General features: G+C 44.1%; 1 long non-coding RNA gene across 1 annotated transcript; it reads right to left on the reverse strand.

Annotated features, from left to right (window-relative positions):
* Nucleotides 1-332: 332 nt before the first annotated feature.
* On the reverse strand, nt 333-2,103 carry LOC142922893 (uncharacterized). Its single transcript, XR_012940402.1, has 3 exons — nt 1,814-2,103; nt 1,407-1,471; nt 333-515 (listed from the first exon to the last, which is right to left on the reverse strand). It is a non-coding gene; the product is annotated as an uncharacterized LOC142922893 (long non-coding RNA).
* Nucleotides 2,104-21,352: the final 19,249 nt, after the last annotated feature.

Here is a 21,352-nt window from a genome sequence, read left to right on the forward strand (position 1 = left end):
ACAACTTGTGCACTGTCACTCATTCCCCAGCAACATCTTTGAAATTAACTTTTGATCTTCAAATTAATTTTAATGGATATCAAAGCACGTTACATTGTGAAATGTTGCTATTCCTCAATGCGGCATCATTATCAGTGGCTTCTCGTAGCCTGTGTGCCAGAAACTATGAAAGTAACATCAAAACTGATTGCCCTGTTTGATGTTTGTGTCCTTGTGTGCCTTTGTATCACACCCACAGAGATGCCCAAGACGCAAGGAGAATATGAGTATCGGCTGACGTTCAAGAAATTCTTATTTCAGTTCGTCAACTTCTACTCGGCGTCTTTCTACATTGCATTTTTCAAGGGGAAATTCATCGGCTTCCCCGGAAGCTACACTTACTTTGGAAAATGGAGAATCGAGGAGGTGTGTAGATCTGAGGGGTTGGCCCCTCTGTTTTCTATGCTGTTTGTACAACATTTTTATGTTTTACTTTTGTAGTTGATATTTTTCCCAACAATTGTCTTCACACCGTGCTGTTGGTGAAATGTCGAAATAAGGACTCTTTCTTTTGGAACTCTAAAAGGCCTCATTGTCTTCACACCTGGTCACCAGCTCTAGCATTAACACAGTCTCCGGAGTAAAAAAGTTTTTGAAACCAGACTTGAGAGAGCACGAGGTCACCACGAGCAGAACACATGTTATACTGATGCAATTGGTAACCCAGTTACCTTGAGGGTGTTAGTTTATCACATACTTTGCAAGTAGTACCCTTGTGGTCTCTCATTGGACGTTTTCAATTATATACCGTATTTATCAAACGCCATTTATTTAAAATTATATATTTGATCATCCTTAAAAATGTACAGTATTTCAGCCCCCCTCAAGGATATGTTTAGCCACTACCTATGACTCACTGTGGCGCAGTGGAGCACGTTGTGTTAGAGAACGGCCCCGTAATATGATATCAAGAACGAATTCTGGAGTAAGGAATTAAGCAGCATTGCGTTGTGCACACGTTAAATCAATGTCATTAAGACAGTGTTAATGACACGTAGTTTAACATTTACATAATTGCCATTCAGAGTCACCCTGAGTATTTGCAGTCACTCTATGCTCGGAAGAAAGTCCATTGCCCAAAATGTGCACCTGTTGCTCATGTTTCTGTTTGAAGGCAGACTTGTTGACACATGAGATGATTATTATGAGTATATTTGGTGTTATATTAAGGTGCCTACTTCTCCTGCTGCAGATTTGTAGAAAATCGTCACGAGGGCGATTCATTGATTGATATCCTCTCAAAAACAATACACATAAAGGATAAAGAATACAGCTTATTATTTAAGTGCCTCTGTGTTTTCTACCAACTTAATTTAATGTTTTACGATTATTATATTTACTAGACGATGCTCTGGAATTAAACTCACCTGATACTAAACACCAACTGCAGTATGCATGTTGTGTGTTGAACTTATTTTGCACCGTACACAGCCTGCATCGGATGTGTGGGGGAAGGACAACAAACAAAACATTATCAGATGCGCCACCATTTTCTTTATTTAAAATACATGAGGGGGAAAGTGTTTCTTATAATCTGGAGAATATTGATATTCTTAATCACTGTCCCCTCTAACATATGGAGCCGTCACTTTTGCAGTGTGCAATTGACTGAAGAGAAAAATGTGAGAGGATCATTAGAAATGATGTGTGGTATCCATATATGTATTACCCAATATTTCATATCTTCAGTGTTTAACCTGAATCTATTCTCCACCCCATCCCCCCTCCAGTGTCCCCCAAACGGCTGTCTCTTTGAACTGACTTCTCAACTCACTGTCATCATGGTAGTGAAGCAGATGGTTGGCAATTTTCAGGAGGTCATCATCCCGTAAGTATCGCATGAACACATGAAAGCTGTGAAGTCTGATTACGGCGTTTCCTCGTGTAACGCGGTAGATGCGTTCCTGAAAATTTCCGCGTGAAGTAAAAACGCGCAAAGCAAGGAATTACTGAGTTAATCACATTTTCACAGTAAATTCAACCTGCAGTCATCCCATGGTGGGATAAATAACTCAGGCTAGGCTGCCGTGTGACTGTATCATTCGTATACTTTATCAAACTGCTCAGCCGCGCAACTCAAGACAGTCGTTCATCGTCGACTGCTCAGGAAAGCATTATAATGGCCGCGTTCGGCGTTTTAACAGTGTGCATTCCACATTATAATGGACACGTTCCACGTTGTGTGAAAAGTTTTCCCAAATATAAGAACCATGTTACAATGAAAATGTGTTGTGTGAAAACGCATTCAGCGAAAACTCGGGTCGACAGCTTGTTAGCAGTGTGCACTGGTTAAGCAGTGAACACCAGTCAAGTGGACAAAGTTCACCTCGTTAGTATCATGCGATATTCCGATCAGACGCTTCGTACATAGTTTCATAATATTAGACAAGCAACTCCCATGACTGAAAGAGTGTAGTGGATTGACAACGGGCTAAATGAAAAACAGCTACTACTTAGGTTTTAGCAGTTGTTTTGTACAGCTCTCTGACATGTTTTGTGTCATACCGCATATTGTTTGGCATGTCTTGACGTTTCGCTCCACGTGCTTGGGATATTCACATGATACAACCTGAAAACGCAGTGGAAAGCTATGAAATAGCAAACCTAGAGTTGATGAACAAATGGATATGCACGTGTGTAAGGGTGTCTCTGTGTCTGCACATGCGTACCTCCCCCCTCAATTCCCCAGATGGTTCAGCAATTGGTGGGCCCAGCGTCGGGCCAAGCTAAGGCCTGAGGCTGTCTACACGCGCTGGGAGCAAGACATGGACCTACAGCCCCAGAGCCCACTTGGACTCTTTGATGAATACCTCGAGATGGGTACAATGAGCTCAGAGGATCACACTACGGAGTCAACGCGTTTTACTTTATTATAAAAAAAAAACACACAATTGGGTATCATTTGACTATATAGGCACGTGTGTACGGCCCCTGTGTATCTGTCGGAAATTGTTGTGGGAGGGAAATTACCCACACTTCGGGTTGTTGAAGGCAGGGAGCACAGATGTAAGAGCTTAGATGTACAATACAACAATGTAATTTGCTGCACTGTCCTATGCTGCTCACAACCCCACAATAACTATTGCATGGTCACCCATCCAACCAATTTTCAGGCTCAGCTCTCCTTAACTTCTGGGATCTGATTAAATCTGACGCATACTGGGTGATTTGGCCATAGGCACCAATCTATGGATATACTGTGACACAATTGTCTTTGAGCATGCGTGTATGTGCATATGTACGGAGTTAAGTTTTAGAAACAATAGGAGCACATATTTGCTCCTCTTGTCTGCTAACCATTGCAGCTACATTGGTCAGCTTGGGTTGACGTTTCTCCCCCTTACTATTTATTTAAAACTCTTGTGCATCATGTCCACTGTGGTTAACTGCTGTGATTTGTTGGCATTTCAGCCACAGTGCATATGCCTAAAAATGTGTGGTACGGTTAATGGAGTCCTCAATACAGGATGTGATCTAGTTATTATAGCCACCTAGTGGTGGAAAATGGTGCAAAAGAAACCCAGGTGAACCAGAGCTGAGCATTAAAGATGGTAGTGGCTGGTCGCATCTCAGTGGCCAATGTAATGGACACGATAATTTTGTGAACAAATGATACGAAAATGTGATCATATTTTGGGGTCTCCTTTGACTAAAACACATTCCATGCATTGAAAACATGTTTTGTTTGCTTAAAGTAATCACAACATAACAGCATTAAGAGTGTGTGTCTATATCCTGTTTCACTCATTATCCTATCCTTGCCCCCTACCCATTCTCAAAATATACCCCAGTTATCCAATTCGGGTTTGTCACTCTCTTCGTGGCATCATTTCCACTTGCGCCATTGCTCGCACTGCTGAACAACATCATCGAAGTGCGGGTCGACGCGTGGAAGCTCGTAACAAAGATGAGGAGGCCTGTGGTTTCGCGAGCAAGAGGAATTGGAGCCTGGGCCGACATTCTGAGTATCATTGCCACCCTCTCTGTAATCACCAATGTAAGTCGCCAGATTGTCCGCTCGCTTTCTCGCTCAGTATCCCATCTTATGAGTGACATAACATGTCATGTTAGCCGTGTGGGTTCTTTTTACCATACTTCACCATTCTGGTCATGGCAGGTTTGAGAAGAGGTGTAGTGGGGGACCAGGAGCGGTTCGGGTATCACTCGTCACTGATGTTAGTCGTAGCTGGAAGTCAATTGCATGTGTGCTGAATTCAAAGTGCAGTGCACGAATCACTGCACCACCGCTCCTATCCACTCTCTCCCAAAATCGCAAAAGGTAAAGCCTTGCAATTGCTTGCTCATGTCACTGCTGGCAGAAGGGCCTCAACTAAAGGTAGCTCTAGAGAACCCCTCTACACGGTATTTGGCCTACTCTTCCATGATGACCAGACATGTTGTAAGTTGTGGAATTACCTGCGCTAAAACAGTGATGAACCCATTTATATTGCTAATTGGACAGAGGTGGGGGAGATTTAAGAAAATGATCCATTGCTTCAACTGTTGTGTCAGGAGACTGAACTGACGACTGCCAGATTGCAAGTCCTTATATGGTAACCATTTCACTCTGGCAGCAACCCCCCAAATTGTATTTGTGAAAATTAATGTAATTGCCAAGGTAAGATGTTCAGAAGCCTTGGTCAAATCATTGCATGCTAAGTGACCGCTATCGCTGTGCCTCCGTATGCTAATTCCACAGTCATGCATCTTGGCGTTCACAACGGACATCATCCCACGCCTGGTGTATTATTATGGATACTCAGCAGAGTATGGCACAGGTTCGCCTACAATGCATGGGTACACGGAGGACAGCTTTTCAATTTTCAAGATCAGCGACTTCAAGGAGCAAAATTATCCCAACATCCTGCCAGCCTGGTTTGATCCGGCAATCCACACAACCTGCAGGTTTGTGCCATTCAGTGTCATGCCCAGCTATCGGGGGTGCCGTCCCTGCGAATGTGATGCACTGATCTCTGGGTGTGTTGTCCAGGTAGATGCGACATCCTTCTGGGTGTGGCGTCCTCCTGGCTCCGCCCCTTCCTGATTAGGCTCGTTCTCTTCCTCTTTTCACTCCGTGACTTTCCTTTTATGCCCTGCCCCTTACCGTGGACACAGGGTTTGGCTTAGTTGGGTAGTAAGGGGTTGTGGTAGGGTTGGGGGAAGAGTGTGCATGGTGGGTGGGGACAGTAAAGGGGGTGGGGGGGGAATTGGAGGGGGGGAGCAGTGGGTACGGGTGGGATGGCTTCACAACCAAAGTCCTACTTAGAGAAATATAATATAGATTGATATAAATTCTAGCTCATTGTTACCTTGCTAAAGAGTAATGTTATTTATTTATCTATCGATCCACGACTGCTTAATTGAGTCTCAAGATCCATTTGCAGGAAGACCGTGCATTGGGATTCCAGTTTAAGGTGGTCTTATGCATGTGGGATGCAATAAGAGGTCCTGGAGAACCCATGATAATGAAATGAAGCTTAAAGGTTCACACAGACATGAAACCACTTGGTCTACAGCCATCTTCTGGTCACCTCAGCACAGATAGTTAAGAAATTGATGCGATCTACCAACCCTTTTCTCTAACGTTTTTGAATTGCTGGCATACACAACTATAATCAATATAACCATATTGATCGATATTTAATATAACCTTACTTGACTATGATCAAATCACCACGAATACAGCTGATCTTAGATTCCGGAAGTCAAGCCGGCTTGAGCCTTGTTCGTGCTTAGATTGATGATCACCATGCACAATGCAGGTGCAGTAGGCGACTGTGGAGCTAGGTTGTCAGCAGTGGGTAGTTCAGCAAAATTAACAGTTGTGCTATATTGCTCTCCCATTATCTGTACTCCCTGCCTTCACCAACCTGGCATGGACCAGCGTGAACCATTGTCAAAAGAGCCCCCACAAGCTGCACGTTGTGGGAAGGCCCTCTTTCAGAAGCGGATTTTTTTAAGGGCTGTGAACGCATTTACCGTTTTAGCACAACCATACTTGTTCAATTTAGCGCCAACTCTACTTTCGAGGCACTTTGCTTAATATAGTCCATGCGTGCTTGTGGTTGTACGTGTGTAGGTATCCAGGTTACCGCTACCCGCCGGATCATCCCCAAGCCTACTCCGTCACCAAGCAGTACTGGCAAGTACTGACGGCAAAGCTGGCCTTCGTCATTGCCATGCAGGTACACATCAACATGCACACACACACACATTCATAAACCCATTGAAAGATAAAGGTACAGCCCTCCAATTACTTGCTCATGTCACTGATGGCAAAAGCGCTCCTGCTATAGGGAGCTGAAGAGAGACCCTTAAGATGTATTTTTACTGCTCTTCCACACTGGTCAGACGTCTTGGGAAGATGTGGGAGTTCCCACACTGGTCAGAACCAAACTCAGCCGACCAATTGACTGGATGTATTCCATTTACACTGCTAGGTGGATAGAGGCAGTGGAATGTAAAAAAAAACTTTCACCATTGTTTACACTCCCACGACCAAAGATCAATTCACACCCGTGACCTCTGGATTGCAAGTCTAGTGTGCAAAGCCTTACACTACTGCACCATCATATAGACTCATCTGTGAGCAGTTGTTAAGGTCAGCAGAGCAAACCGTGATCATTGTCAATGGGTCATTACAGATAATGCCAGTAATGCTATTACACCTCACAATTGCACAGTATTTCTGAGATCACAAATAATAGTGGTAATACAATACTTTCATCATGCAGCAGACGATTCATGTTGTTGATGCAATTTGTCACACGTAAGCATGTGTGCTTGTGGGAAGGGGAGCGGCTGCGTTGTTGTTTGTGAACTGCGCTACCAATCCTGTGTGACCGGAGTACTATTTCTGGCCACAGCCAACAACAGTGGAAAATATTAGAACCAGTGTTGAGCTTCCCTTAAGTTGATTCTATCTTAAAATGAGTACTTGATGAAGTGTGTGAAAATCATCACTGGCGAGATAAAGGTGCACACCACCCCCACAGGCACTGTGCGAACCTTCATAGATGCACTTGTCTCAGTCTGTGAAAGGCTACACAGGGAATCTTTGTAGTGGTGACATGGCCGAGTGTAAGTGTTTGCTGATTGTTGCGGTAATTTGCGGCTGCCCAGGTGAATACGGTGGGTGCATTAACTGCACATCATAAATGTTGCCTGCTGCATAGTGAACGTAAAAAACCCATTAAGTAATTCAAAAAAAGTGCCTCGGTATAATTTGCCAAATGTTCAAAAATTACTCAAATGACTTAATTTAATTTGGGAAAAACGACGTAACAATATAATATCCCTAGGCTGCAGGTCCCCGGAATAGTTGACCTGAGATGTAAAGCACTTTGAGATGCTGCCATATTATATTTAGTAAGCACCCTTTACATGCAAATCCTGAAACTGAAAATCCTTTACCTGTGTGTGGACGTGTGCAGCACGTGGTGTTACTCACGAAGGCCTGCATTGCATACATCATCCCGGACACGCCATCCCATGTGCGCGCCTGCATGCGCCGCGAGCGCTTCGTCGTACAGACGATTCTGCAGCAGGCAGAGCTGGGCCGTCTCCATAACACCCTCCTCACCGATGCCCCCAGCTCACCGCCATCGCCTCAATTCCACGTTGAGGATGAGCAGGCAGAGATGGGCCTGCTTCGCTGCTCACTGCATAAGGAGTCTCCTGGCGTATTGCACCCACCCCAGCGGTGCCACATGGAGAATGAGCAGGCAGAGAAGACTGGTGACGACTCACTGCTGAAGGGATCCGAGGAGGAATCAAGCAGCGAGGATTCGTCAACTGTCTTCTACAGCATATAAATCTACTCAGACTTTTAAAGGAGGCTGCTATCCTAACGCTGTTTGCACGTGGACAAGGACATTGCAGTCGAGGACTATCTGTATATATATTAATAAATAGTTTATGATTTAACATGTCTCAATCATCTCATGTCTTTTCATACGAATCACGATGTGAATGAGGAAAACTAGAAATTATTGTTATTTTGTAAATATTTTTTATTTTGGTTTAACACGTAGGCTTTCGGGCCCAATATCATCCATAGAGGTGTTTTTTGGGTTAGATCGCGTACATATATAAACGTGTCGTTAAAACCCGCCACCACTCGATACAGCCAACTAGTAAGGGTTGTCACGGAAACAGAACAAGCCAATTCGTCACTGGTACTTTGGAGAGCCAAGCCACAACATTTATAATCGGAGTACGACGTTTTGCCAGTAATTACAACTAGCTTCATCAGGCGACAGCCAGATTTGTGACACTCTCGCGCAAAGTGGGGGGGGGGGGGGAGATTACCGAGTCAACGTACATTATGCATGTGCATAATGAGAGCATTTTGATCTTGTCCTTCCTGTCTATTGTGTATTAAAATAGCCGTACCAATGGTAATCCCTATTGAAGTATGGTGCCCTTTATAGGCATGCATTTAAATAATGTATTATTTGTTGGCACCCGTGTTCAGCAGTAGCAGAGCACACGTGCCAACAAGGACACTCAGTTGATTTTAATGTTGAAGTTCTGTGCAAAACTAGCTACTGCTGGCCAAGAATAATTCGAGAATCTATCGAAATTGAAAGAAAAATTTACCGTTCGGATAGCTACCGCCTTTGTGCTGTGTGGAAGCGACCCATCAAATAGTACATTAGATGAAACTCCGAGTACCCACTCAGGAGGTATAGTGGTAAAGCAGTGGAGGAAAAAAAAGCAAATTTTTAAATTTGCCCTTGTTGAATGATAGAGTCGAGACACACAGCAAGCGAGATTAAGAAAGCGCATCGGAAGAAATAACGGAGGTGAGAGAGAGAAACAATTGCCTGCTGGAGAAGGAAAGGCATTCCTACCGAGGGAGACAAGTTGACAAAGATTTTGATAATGGGAACCGGTGGCGTGGCTCGATCTTCCCTATGTGCGCAACACGCTACCGAAGGAAAACAGAAAATCCTATTCAAAGGCTAAAATAAGCTCCATTTTTTGTATAAGAACCCGATAAACAATAACCCCATCCATAGACTGAGGAAGAAAGGGAAGAGCCTGAACAAAGGGAGGAGATTACGACGGAGATGGGTTGGAGGTGGAGAGAAGGGGAGAGGGGAGGCCGTAAAGGCGGCTGCACATTCAAGGAAAGCGGCGTAGAAAGAGTTGAACGGGGACATGGAGACAACAGACAAAGGGTGGAGAAAGAGGAAGAGAGGATCTTTCAGTGCTCCCTACAGGAAACCCACAAAACTGAATTTCCTAAACTCGTGTCGCCTCCGTGACAGCAGCACCACCAACGCCACAGACTCACGCTCCCCTAATTGATAATACCATCTCCATTGCTGACCAGCCACGAGATGGCTGCTCTCAACACCTCGGTCGTGGTGTATGCAGCAAAAGACTTCCGGCTGGTGAGCAACCGGCCATTGCGAGGGTTGGAAATAAACTGAAGCACGGGGCGACTCCCACAACCTTCGGGTATTTCCCAACTGGATGACGTCTTGGGACGAAGCCAGAAGTAAGCCAAATCCGCACTCAATAAATGGGACAAAGATCCCAGAGAAGCCTCCAGAAATGTCACAGGAGGCTCGGGTGTGAGAAACCAGACTCCATGTGGGGTCCTCCAGACCTTTGCCCTCCAGTTCATCAACATTTGTAAAAGCAGGACGTCTCAAAGGTACGTAGCATGGGTGAGGGACGATGTTGAGAACCACGTTCCATGATTAGGCGCTTTGACAGGTTGGGGTCTGAGTTAACGTTTAATGGAGCTCACCCTACGACATTATGGATAGAAGGGTAGTGTGCCGGCACAATCCGGACACCCTGCTACACCGAAACACTCTGCTGCACCAAACTCCCTGGTACAGCTAAACACTGGCACGATTGCGCTCAAATACACACAAACTCTCGCTCGGCCAGTTGGTACACAGGTTGTCAGTTGTGGGGGACGCGGGCCCCCGGCTCCCCCCCCGGGGGAGGGCTGATCTCGAGAGGGCTGCGGGCTCCGGACTCCTCGCTCGAGTGAGAGCAGCCTCTACTCGACTCCTCGCTCGCGGGGAGAGGGCTGCCGCTCTCCGGCTCCTCTCTGTGGCTCCAGATCCACCCAGGACAGAGATCACAACCCCAGTCTCCTCCAACAGCTACCACAGACACAACAAATCCGTCAACATCAGTTGGTTGACACCGAGGCGACCGCAAGGCAAACACCGGCTTAAAGCTAAACGATACGCATGGAGCTGCATCTCACAATGCAGTGCACGAAAACTGATGAAATAATACAGATTTAAGTTTGCAAATTAACACAAAATTCGTTCTCAATTTTAGTTTTCCAAATGCGCTATCGGCGTAATGTCAAGAGACAAATAAATCATCCATTCGTAAATCTCGCATAGCCGTGCAGGCCCTGTGTCATAAAATGCGGTGGGTGGCCTTTTATCTTGTACACAATAGGAGCCAACACTTTCACATTAGCTGTGTTATGAGATTGTGCGGCGCACGAGAGTCAAGCTGAAATTGTTATTCTCAGAGATGGAATTAGGAAAATGAAGTGCAAAACCCAAGTTTAATGAGACTGTAATTTTGTGCAGTCGCTGGTGACGGGGCTCGGACGATCGACTTGATAAGACTTGAGACCTCGGTTTCAACCCAAGCAGTCAAAATCCAGATTCACGCCCAGAATCTCATTATTGCCAACGCACCGCTTTGATCTCTGAGCCACCCGTCCACTTTGCATATATAGTGTTATCATATATTTTATCTGAATGTCACCGCTGTACACTCAATTTTAACGGTGATTTTCAATATCTACCTTTGGGATGTTTGCCAAATTCACAGATATTTTTTAAGAGTGACAAGAGAAAACCCATGCATCTTACGTGACACTTTGTTGTGCTCTGCATTGGCAGTGATTAAATAACGCTTAAAACGTATTTGAGTTATCGACAAATGAGTTTTAAGTTCGTAATAATAAACTAATATTACCGCGCACAATTTTGGAAACAAACTTAACATTGAGCGCCACTCGGAGGCGATAAGTACATTCAAACTTTGCACGGGCAGTGTCGTACACCTACTTGCTGTACTGCCTCTTACCAGCTGGAGGCGGGTGGGCTCACGCACGCCACGTACGCACCTGGGCGTTGCGATGGAGGATGTCCAAGAAGGAGCCGAGGCCCAGGCTGGGGAGGTCGCGCGAGTCAAAAGCTCGGCAAGCTGCTTCTCCACGCGTGACAGCGCGGGTAGGCCCAGGGGCTCTGCCATCTTACTTGCGTGGCTCAGCAGACGGACCAGATGCTCGACTACCGCCTCTGCGAAGGAGACAAGCAATGCCATTGCAGGAGAGGACAACGATGCTGTAACTCGCTCCAATAGGCTCAACAACTGCAACTCTCTCTCTGCCCTCCCACCCCCCACGTCTCATCTACGGCCTCCCGATAAGTTTCATCATCACTCTCCAGATGACTCAAAAAACAAGTTTAACACGAAGGCCTTCGCGACCAATATTATCCATAATAGAGATTTTTGGGTTAGGTCACATAAATAGTACATATTAACGCGTATTATTGAGTGCATGTTTACATGATCTAACCCAAAAATCTAGATGGACTAAAAAAACCACTGGCAGACTTCTCGCACCCGTATGCAAGACGATATCGCCCCAATATTCGAATTGTTCAACTATCCCCCGAACCAGTCCAGGATTAATTTCAAGATCACACTCAGCATTCTGAAGGTCCTCCGTGGTCTGACCCCCTATGTACAATACAAGAAACTACATTTTATTCAGATTGTGCTTTCGATATCGTGTCATGAGACGGAGTATCCACTCGGATCTCTCACGGAGCAGCGGAACCCGTCCTATTGGAGAATGGCCCGCAGAAGAGAACATCACAAAGCTACCTCTGACATTGCTTCTAGTGACCTCTGGTCCACAGAGTAAAGGGAAGCACATTCCCACCCACTCTGTTGAGCCGATATTGGACTTGGTCAAATTAAGTGCATAGCCATTTATTTAGTATGTCTTGGGTTTTTTTGACAGTCATTAATGACCGAGCTGAGACCATCAACTGGCTGCACTTGACAAAAGCAAGTTTAATCACAGGTGGTTACCCGGATTCGAACCCAGGATTTCAGCGTTTCCAGCTCAATGCTAATAATCTCTCTCAGCCACCCGGGTCATCTCGATGTAAATTTGACAAACTGATGCGTCGTGATATGCCAAACTCTTACTAATGCATTAGTAATAATCGAGACGAGATGTGAAATAAGGTGTTTAGAGAAGCTACGACAATTCAGCGCGCGTGCAATCCAGTAGACTCTTGATTATCCGTGTGCGGTTTATCTGATTTGCGGATTAACCACGCACATGAGATTTTTACTTATTAATAACTCATGGATTTTCCCTTAGGCCCAAATTAATAATCTAAAAATAGTTATACATTGTAATTCTTGGAAATGTTTGTTACAAGTCACGTGCTTATATCGAGCAAATATGTGCGCCCATGAATCCGAAATCTACGTGATCACCTCGACAGTACAGTAGTTGCATATCTTTACAACAGTGGGTGGAGTTTGATTGATGGTGATTGGCGTGGCTCTGCTATCCACTTAGAGGGCCGAGTCTTCTGCTCGGGAGCAGGAAAGTTTTATCACCGACCACGTGCATCGATCGGTTGATCGTTAGTTTGTGTCATAGAGATCCGCAGAAAATAGATATCTTTGGATCATCCGAGATTTTTTATCATCCGCAGCCATCTTCCCCGTAATTAGCGCGGATAATCGAGAGTCTACTGTATGTGAAAATTTGTCTCCTTACTCCCCGGAAGAAGCGGCGGTCTGGTGTCGGGAGTGCTGATGTTGCCGAGAAACGTGGCCGGTTTCTCCTTGACCACGAGGTCGCGAGGAGTATCGAGGGAGCCACAGCACAGGGCCAACTGAAACAGCTTCCGGGCCAGCGTGTCCCCTTTCACCTGCCCCAGGAAGTCCTGCACACACTGTTGGTGGAAACAATAAAGGACCCAATCCACTTGCAGCCATATCACTCTGTTGGGACAAATAGAGGGTGATACATGCATAGGTGTCCGACCAATTTCAATGCCCCCCCTTACTTTTGTCTCAACGTGTGACTGAATTTTGTGAAAGCGATGGCCCTAAATATTATAGAGGAGAGTTAATTCAGTGGTAGAGAAAGTTTTTTGATAATGGTGGAAGTATCCACAGACTTGAAACGTATGGCGATTATCACTCATTAAATAATTCCGAGGACAAATGTATTATGGAAAATCTTTGACAAATGTAAGCAAATGCATGAACTTTCTCGCACGGTAATTTTGTTGCATTAAGTCCAGACGCCATGGCCCCCACCTTCTTCAGCTTATTCACAAAGATGTCCTCGGCGTTCTGGAAGACCTGCAGCACCATCTCGGTCGCCGGCTGTGTCGTGAACTGTCGGCGAAGATCGGCGCTCGTCCCTGGCAAGGGGAACGACTCCAACAGGTATTTCTTGATCTTGTGTGGCCGGCCCTCCACCTCCTGCTTGATGTCACACTCGATGCGAGCCAGCCCACGGTCCATCACCTCCCGCTCGCCTTTCTGGGCCTTGCCGATCACCTAAACAAACAACACAATGTTAGCAACTGTGGCGGCCACAGGTGCAGGGCAGTGCTGTAGTTGCGATGATGGAACACGTGATGGACGAGTGGTTCAACAGCGAATGCAAGGTGTGCTGCTAATGCACGATTGCAATCGAGAGATGGGATTGGTGGATCCTAGCAGCAGTGGCTTTTGGCAAGCCATCGAACAAAGACAGTTACCGCATCACTCGCTTTCAGATGGGCTTCTGCGGCCAACTGGAATGCTCTTCCTTCCGATATTAGGAAGCCATTGGAGCTATGCACTTTTAAATCTAGATTGAAAACAATTTCTTTAGAACTGCTTTTTGTGTTCAGTTTGTTGCCCTCCACACCTCCGATTAGCACAGTTGGCTACGTACAGTGCGAAAGAAGTTCAACATATATACATGTGGTTTTACCCAATCCAGTCATTTCTGAGTACTTGTTTAGATTTGCAAATTTTTATTCTGACGCCGGTACACATGTCCTCCTCATTCATTAATAACAACACGGGATTTTTTTTACATTATTTGTGAAGCATATAGAAATGCAGTTTTGGATAATATTAACGAGGGCGACTCCTAGGATCGAATCGCGAACCTCTGAAACAAGCGACAAATGCACAACCACTCGGGAAAGAATATTTCTGTAAGGAGCGGTACAGTAAAATAGGCCTCAGCCTTCAATACGATATATATTAACATGATGTACTTACACGAGCAGTTACTTCAGTGCTCTTGTCACAGCACTGCACCCCCAAAACTGAAGTCGTGTTGGAAGTCTGTCTCAGACTGCATGACAAAAGGATACACCACATTCACTTGACAGGGAGACAGGTGTAAAACTTGTGTGCCTGAGCAACTGAGGATAGCTCAGCATTGTGGCCGTGTAAGGCAAACGCAGGGGCGGGGGAATATTGGTAAAAGGCTGATGCAGTGTCACTCTCAGGTGTGAACACAGCGACATGTACGTTGTGGCTGTGTGTCAGCAATTCCAGAACGCATTTAATTCCGAAAGTAAACCCCCTCAAGGGCAACAACAATACATACTTGAGGCAATCTTGATTTGAAGCTTTCGCGACTGCAGGAATCCACACTCTTTGGTTCTTTCGGTAAAGTCACGTAAAATCGAGGAGGAGGCCGCTTTCCTACCTTACAGTTACACGCTAATTTCTCACGTTAACATCACTAGCCCTGGCCACTTCTTTATGACCCATGGGCTACACACATTTCAAACCATTTAAAACAGTCTGCCTCAGCAGCACACCAAGGCTTTCCCACCTGATGACGGACGCTTGTGTTGCGCCCGAAACGTCGTGATTTATTTTATTTTATACCTACGTGACTTTACCGAAAGAACCAAAGAGTATAACTTGAGGCATCCAATAATAATACAATTCGCAGTCAACAAGCGACGCAATGCATACACACGTACACACACACACACGCTCGTACACGCAGGCACGGCACGTACGGAAATGCCCAGAGGTATGCTGGTGATACGGATGCCCAGATCGTGAATATCCGGAGCCCCGTATCGTTCCATGAGATGCTTCAGCAAGTCCGGCACCTTGAAGCGTGCCATCACTCCTTTGCCTCGGGAGCTGCGGCTCTTGGCCACGAAGGTCCTAAACTCTGCCGCAAACAACAACAACACGAGCGGGTTATGCAGAGCGCATGCTAGGGGAGCAACGACGACGCATTGATTCGGACGTGATCATTCATCCTGAAGATCGCGATATGCACACCGGATCGCATGCGTAAGAATTTATGTTTTAGATTTGTATACGTTGCGTGTCATTGTTTCACATTGTCCAACACCCACCCACTCCAGTCACTAGAGCCGGCTGTGTTCACGTTTTAAAACAAGGCGTTGAATCTAGAATTTATTCACGAGCCCTCAATCGCGATAATCGATTGATTCGCGACATGGGTGGCTGGGGTGGCGCGTATCGCTTCTGTTTATGTCTGCAAGGAATCACTTGCTGAGCCTTCGTATCATTTCAAATACCAAACAAATTCATGCATCAGTAGCACTGGGGCCTTGAAAAAGGGAAAAAATCCGATAAGCGACGTTTCGGGCAATGACCCTTCTTCATATTGCATAGAAAGGCCAGAGAGATTGAGTGAACAATAAGAATTGGAAACTGCACTTCACAGCGATTACCGTGTTTCAAAAGTTATTAGGTAACCATTCATATGAACCTTATGGTGGGACCCCAGGGTCCCATAAGTCTCCGGCTCTTGCATAAACATTATATTATATATAATGTAAACATTGTATTATAATGTAAACATTATATTATATATTATATAAACATTATATTATATATAATGTACACATTATATTATAATATAAACATTATATTATATTTTGATTTAAAGCTTTCGTGACTGCAGTAATTCATATTCTTAGTTTTTTCGGTAAAGTCACGTTGAAGAGAAACAACAAAATAACAAAATATATATAAAACAATAAAAATTCTCACGACGTTTCGACCATAACTCAAACGGTCATCATCAGGTGTGTCGGTTTGCATAAATTTATTTTGAAAACGGCATATTTATTTATTTATATATATATATAAATAACGTTTGCGTCACGCGCAACGATTGGCTGTTTGCCAGGACTAGTCCATCTATTTTTTGAAAAGAGGAGGGGGGAGACGAAATTTGTTTTTATGTATGCTGTCTGAAAGCCACTGTAAGCGTGAACAATCAATCAAGAACTGAAATGATTTATCAAATCTTTCCAATGATTGCTAAGATAGAATCCATCTTCTCGGTTGAAATTGTCTCTGTGTTTGTATATGTGGATAGCCTCATGAACGAATCTCTCATGGAAGCCAGATGGCTTACAAAGAACCTTTGTCTTGGAAAAGTCAATGGCATGTGAGCCTACTGAATTAGAACAATGATCTGCTACGGCCGAGGTGTTGGTCCTACCGTGTTTAAGGTCTGCTTTATGTTCACGAATGCGGTCCGAGATATGGCGTTTGGTTTCTCCAATGTAACTACTACCACAGAGGCAACTTAGTTTGTAGACACCAGGGTATTGTATGTCCGGAATCACATCTTTTACAGACGGAACCAGATCACGGATTTTATGTAATGTGTTGAAACGGACCTGGATCTTGTGTTTATTCAAGATTTTGGAGATCTTTTTTGTGATCCCAGCAATGTAGGGTAAAGTGATGGTTTTGAAAGGCTCCTCAAGAGGGTTCTTCTTCATGGTTTGAGTGATAGCTTTGCGGATTGTATAGTCGGAGTAACCATTAGCCCTAAGAGCTTGGTGTACGTGCTTGAGTTCACTGCTTATGTGTTCCTGGTCGGATATGCATTGGGCTCTATGATACAGAGTCTTGATGAGAGAATTCTTCTGTGATGGATGGTGGTGGGAATCCGGTTTCAGATAAGCATCCGTATGGGTAGCTTTCCTGTAGACAGAGTGGCTCATTGAACCATCAGGTCTCTTTTTAATTAGGACATCCAAAAAAGGTATCTTGCCATCTATTTCGACTTCCATGGTAAATCTGATGGCTGGGTGTATGGAATTGATGTGGTCGAAGAATTGGTCTAGAGCAGGCCGGCCATGTGGCCAGATGACAAAAGTGTCATCCACGTACCTCTTCCATAAGGTTGGGCGCAGAGTGGCAGTCTGGATGGCGTCAGTCTCAAATTTCTCCATGAAAATGTTAGCTATAACTGGAGAAAGGGGGGAGCCCATTGGGGTGCCCTCAGTTTGTTTGTAGAAAGTTCCATTCCAAGTGAAGTATGTATTGGTTAAACAGTGTCTCACCAGGGGGGGTACCTCAGTGTTTAGTCCTTGATGAACCAAGTCTTCAATGATTGCAATGGTGTCAGGTACAGGAACCTTGGTGAATAAGGAAACTACATCAAAACTGACAAGCAGGTCGTCTGGGGACAGGGAAATACCCTTGATTGTTGATACCAGGTGAGTAGAATTTTGTACCGCAGAGGTGGTCTTTCCAGTGAAAGGACGCAGGATTTCAGACAAAAAACGAGCTAGTTTGTAGGTGGGGGAGCTGATAGTAGAGACTATGGGACGAAGAGGTGTATCAACTTTATGTATTTTTGGTAAGCCGTATAATCTTGGTGGCCTGGCAGCAGAAGGTTTCAACGAAAACTGTTTAGATTGATCAATTAATGCGGTTGAATCAGAAATTATTTTGTTAGTTTGTGTGACGAGGCTGTTGGTGGGATCTCTTTTTATTTTTGTATAACTACCATCGTCGAGTAATTCTTTAATTTTGTTGTTGTATTCTATTTTATCCATGATGACAGTAGCATTGCCTTTGTCAGCTGAGAGAACTACAATATCATTCCTCTTTTTTAATTTATATAATTCAAAACGCTCATCTTTGCTGAGGTTGCTAGCTGGCATCTTAGCGTTTTTGAGGGTTGCAGCGATTTCAGATCTTGCTACATCTGCAGCGATGTGACCCAGGCCCCTGAGAGCAACGTCTACTTGGGCAATTATATCATTAACTGGTATGTGTTTAGGTGTGACTGCAAAGTTTAGACCTTTAGCTAAAACGGATTTCAGACCATCGGAAATAGAACTGTTACTGCGATTAATTACGACTTTATTAACGTCTAACTTTTTGGTGTGTGGGTCCGGTCTTTTGTTAAAGAGGAGGTTAAATTTGGAAATCAGGTTTTCCTTACATTTGGTCGACATAGTAGCAGCTGAAGAGGCAGTCATATTGTCTACATGTTCCCAATCCGATGTGGACATTATTGCCGTCAATGATAAGTGTGATTTGTAGAGTGTCTTGTCTAACTGATCTAGTTCTGTGCGTATAAGTCTGATTTTTTCTGAGATAAGAGCTAAGCTAGTTTTGAAAAGAATTCGTTTCGCATTAGAAGAAGTTACAGTAGCAGAGGTGAGTGTAAATGCGATTGGTATTACCCCAGAGTCGCGGCATCTCTTCAGGAAGGTGAGAGACTCGATCAGCTGAGCTTTCTTATCCCGGAGTTTGTTGAAGGATCTTAAAGTTATGTGAAAACCCTCCCCGTAGAGGCGATTAAATTTTGATTTAAAGCTTTCGTGACTGCAGTAATTCATATTCTTAGTTTTTTCGGTAAAGTCACGTTGAAGAGAAACAACAAAATAACAAAATATATATAAAACAATAAAAATTCTCACGACGTTTCGACCATAACTCAAACGGTCATCATCAGGTGTGTCGGTTTGCATAAATTTATTTTGAAAGCGGCATGTTTATTTATTTATATATATATATAAATAACGTTTGCGGCACGCGCAACGATTGGCTGTTTGCCAGGACTAGTCCATCTATTTTTTGAAAAGAGGAGGGGGGAGACGAAATTTGTTTTTATGTATGCTGTCTGAAAGCCACTGTAAGCGTGAACAATCAATCAAGAACTGAAATGATTTATCAAATCTTTCCAATGATTGCTAAGATAGAATCTGCTGCCAGGCCACCAAGATTATACGGCTTACCAAAAATACATAAAGTTGATACACCTCTTCGTCCCATAGTCTCTACTATCAGCTCCCCCACCTACAAACTAGCTCGTTTTTTGTCTGAAATCCTGCGTCCTTTCACTGGAAAGACCACCTCTGCGGTACAAAATTCTACTCACCTGGTATCAACAATCAAGGGTATTTCCCTGTCCCCAGACGACCTGCTTGTCAGTTTTGATGTAGTTTCCTTATTCACCAAGGTTCCTGTACCTGACACCATTGCAATCATTGAAGACTTGGTTCATCAAGGACTAAACACTGAGGTACCCCCCCTGGTGAGACACTGTTTAACCAATACATACTTCACTTGGAATGGAACTTTCTACAAACAAACTGAGGGCACCCCAATGGGCTCCCCCCTTTCTCCAGTTATAGCTAACATTTTCATGGAGAAATTTGAGACTGACGCCATCCAGACTGCCACTCTGCGCCCAACCTTATGGAAGAGGTACGTGGATGACACTTTTGTCATCTGGCCACATGGCCGGCCTGCTCTAGACCAATTCTTCGACCACATCAATTCCATACACCCAGCCATCAGATTTACCATGGAAGTCGAAATAGATGGCAAGATACCTTTTTTGGATGTCCTAATTAAAAAGAGACCTGATGGTTCAATGAGCCACTCTGTCTACAGGAAAGCTACCCATACGGATGCTTATCTGAAACCGGATTCCCACCACCATCCATCACAGAAGAATTCTCTCATCAAGACTCTGTATCATAGAGCCCAATGCATATCCGACCAGGAACACATAAGCAGTGAACTCAAGCACGTACACCAAGCTCTTAGGGCTAATGGTTACTCCGACTATACAATCCGCAAAGCTATCACTCAAACCATGAAGAAGAACCCTCTTGAGGAGCCTTTCAAAACCATCACTTTACCCTACATTGCTGGGATCACAAAAAAGATCTCCAAAATCTTGAATAAACACAAGATCCAGGTCCGTTTCAACACATTACATAAAATCCGTGATCTGGTTCCGTCTGTAAAAGATGTGATTCCGGACATACAATACCCTGGTGTCTACAAACTAAGTTGCCTCTGTGGTAGTAGTTACATTGGAGAAACCAAACGCCATATCTCGGACCGCATTCGTGAACATAAAGCAGACCTTAAACACGGTAGGACCAACACCTCGGCCGTAGCAGATCATTGTTCTAATTCAGTAGGCTCACATGCCATTGACTTTTCCAAGACGGAGGTTCTTTGTAAGCCATCTGGCTTCCATGAGAGATTCGTTCATGAGGCTATCCACATATACAAACACAGAGACAATTTCAACCGAGAAGATGGATTCTATCTTAGCAATCATTGGAAAGATTTGATAAATCATTTCAGTTCTTGATTGATTGTTCACGCTTACAGTGGCTTTCAGACAGCATACATAAAAACAAATTTCGTCTCCCCCCTCCTCTTTTCAAAAAATAAATGGACTAGTCCTGGCAAACAGCCAATCGTTGCGCGTGACGCAAATGTTATTTATATATAAATAAATAAATAAATATGCCGTTTTCAAAATAAATTTATGCAAACCGACACACCTGATGATGACCGTTTGAGTTATGGTCGAAACGTCGTGAGAATTTTTATTGTTTTATATATATTTTGTTATTTTGTTGTTTCTCTTCAACGTGACTTTACCGAAAAAACTAAGAATATGAATTACTGCAGTCACGAAAGCTTTAAATCAAAATTTAATCGCCTCTACGGGGAGGGTTTTCACATAACTTTAAGATCCTTCAACAAACTCCGGGATAAGAAAGCTCAGCTGATCGAGTCTCTCACCTTCCTGAAGAGATGCCGCGACTCTGGGGTAATACCAATCGCATTTACACTCACCTCTGCTACTGTAACTTCTTCTAATGCGAAACGAATTCTTTTCAAAACTAGCTTAGCTCTTATCTCAGAAAAAATCAGACTTATACGCACAGAACTAGATCAGTTAGACAAGACACTCTACAAATCACACTTATCATTGACGGCAATAATGTCCACATCGGATTGGGAACATGTAGACAATATGACTGCCTCTTCAGCTGCTACTATGTCGACCAAATGTAAGGAAAACCTGATTTCCAAATTTAACCTCCTCTTTAACAAAAGACCGGACCCACACACCAAAAAGTTAGACGTTAATAAAGTCGTAATTAATCGCAGTAACAGTTCTATTTCCGATGGTCTGAAATCCGTTTTA

The sequence above is a fragment of the Petromyzon marinus genome, unplaced genomic scaffold, assembly GCF_048934315.1.
Source record: "Petromyzon marinus isolate PM22_M1 ecotype Great Lakes invasive population unplaced genomic scaffold, UKy_Petmar_22M1.pri1.0 PM_Scaffold_2, whole genome shotgun sequence".
Taxonomy (NCBI): Eukaryota; Metazoa; Chordata; class Hyperoartia; order Petromyzontiformes; family Petromyzontidae; genus Petromyzon; species Petromyzon marinus.